This window comes from Frankliniella occidentalis, unplaced genomic scaffold, assembly GCF_000697945.3.
Source record: "Frankliniella occidentalis isolate FOCC.00 unplaced genomic scaffold, Focc_3.1 Scaffold6, whole genome shotgun sequence".
Taxonomy (NCBI): domain Eukaryota; kingdom Metazoa; phylum Arthropoda; class Insecta; order Thysanoptera; family Thripidae; genus Frankliniella; species Frankliniella occidentalis.
In genome coordinates this window covers 1,060,123-1,062,398 of record NW_026267136.1, presented here as the reverse complement: position 1 = coordinate 1,062,398, position 2,276 = coordinate 1,060,123, and positions in this window count along the sequence as shown.

Here is a 2,276-nt window from a genome sequence, read left to right as displayed (position 1 = left end):
AGAGTGGGCTCAGAAGCAGAGGAACCCCCTCCCTCTGCGACCGGGCGGGTTCTGAGAGGGTAAGCGGACCTTCATATTTGTTGTGCCCTCTCTCTGTCTCTCTCTCTCTCTCTCTCTCTCTCTCTCTCTCTCTCTCTCTCTGTCCCTGTCTCTGTCTCTGTCTCTCTCTCTCGCTCCCCACTCTCACTAGATCCACAGGCGGAGCATCCGTTTTGCATCTTTATTTGGAACGCCGAGAGATGAAGTGAGGCCCCGTACCGTGGGCTGTGGCATGGCGTGTCCTAAACCCTTCCCCCCTCCCCAATATCTCTCCCTCTCGCTCTCTCGCGCGCGCTTACTCTCCCGCCCCGATTGTTGCCGAGCTGAGCCCCGTCGGTAATTAAACTGTTTTGTGACGGATGTAGCACCTGGACCTCGAGCCCGTTATCACTGCCGAGGGCTTAAGGGGAGGATTAGCGAGCCCTCTGCCAGAGCCTCCAGCTCACCTTCTTTCCCCCCTTCTTCACAGGAACACAGAATTATTCGTAGCACAAATATTCTCAGGAGTTTCTGTTGTTTGTTTTGTTTTTGGTTGCACAATAAAATTGAAACAAATATTTTGGGTTTGTAGGACCTTTTAGGGGCCGTCGTCAGCGCTCGCCGCCTGGCAGGTAGGCTTTGCTGGCTGCTCGGGCACAGCCGTTGGCCGGGTTGCCTATCCAAACGTTGCAGGCGTTGACTGGCTGGCGGGAGGGGGCTCAAGTCAGCTTCCGCCAACTCAGTGACATTTCGTGCGGTACCTCTTTCGACTAAGTGTTTCTTTTTGAATTAAGAGCCTGTTACTTACTTCTATAGTTTCGTAATTTTGGCACGAAGCTTGAAGTGAGGTAAAGGCAGAGCTTAATACGATTCAACGTTCAGGGAACATGTGCCTGACAATCAGAGCACGTCGATTTTTATTTTTCCTCCGAACTGTGCGTTGCTGTATAGCCTCACAAACACGCGCGGAAGCCACAAAGGCTCTGCGGTGGAACGAAAATCCTTTCATATGGAGATCAGATGTCCTCAAACATACGGACAGTCTAGGTACGTGCAGAAGAGATAGCTTTCTCTCGTTCCCACTTCAAAATTCCTCCTTCTCTCTCTCTCTCTCCCTTCGTTATGAGGAGCACAGCTCCCAATTAAAACAGCTTTTGTCCGATTTCGAACCCAAACTTCTCTGGTGGAGAGGTCGCCCCCTGTCCGAGTGCCGCGAGAAGAAAATAAGGAAAAAAAGGGAAAGAGAAGACGTCAATTAAACGTGATTTTGGAGAGGGAGAAGGGACAAAGAGCGCCCCAAAGAAGGTGTGTTTTCCACCCCAGCTTTTTAAATTTAATTCCGTGTGGTCGCTGTCTGTTTAATTGGTGGCTACAGTGGAAACCTTTCAGTCCTACTCTCCCTTTTTAATATTTTTCCCTCAACATTTTTCGGAAATGAGCCTCACCGCAAACAGCGAGGTGCTTTTATTTCCGCACGCCGCGAGGACGAATCCCTGCCTTCTCATTAATTTGATGTGAAGAGGAATTACAGGAAAGAAAATATTATTTTCCCGCTCTGATTCCTTTTGTATTGGAATTGAGTAACGAGGCTTGCCTGGCACCCTGGCCTTAGAAGACAACGTAGATGAGGAAGAAACATCTTTTCATGAACAGGAACATTTTTGGTTCAGTCTTGGAAACGTAATTTGACAAAAAAAAATTGTAACTATACAGTCATCTTATATCTACCTTAAAAGATAGGGGGTAGTCATACGGGATGTGCCCACAGCTGCTCGGGTAGAACATGCGACGAGGGGGATTTAATCAGAGCGGCCGTAGTGACGTGTGTGACGAGAACTGTCATCCAAATCAAACAGCCCAATTAGAAGGCGTCAGGGGGCGTCAGCAGGCGTCAGCGACAGCAGGCGCTGTGGTGCGGCTGCGGTCGGGGAAGGGGTTGGAGGACACAGCGTTGCCCCCTCTTCTACTCCATCCCCTCCCCACACTCCCCTTCCCCTCTACTCCACCCCCACCCTCCGTACAATCCTGCGTCCTGTCCTATGATTACCAATTTTGAAACGCGAATAAAAACCTCCACCGCTAACCTGATTTAAAATCAGCACGGAACTGACAGACAAGTGACCGTAAAGTACTCTCAGCAGTCTGTCCGTCTGACAGGAGCGCTAGGCAGGGGGTTCAAAAGGGGAAAAAAACAGCACAGGAAAGTGGGCCCGAGTGGGCTTCAGTTACAAACAAACTGCAAAATTTTAACACCTAAT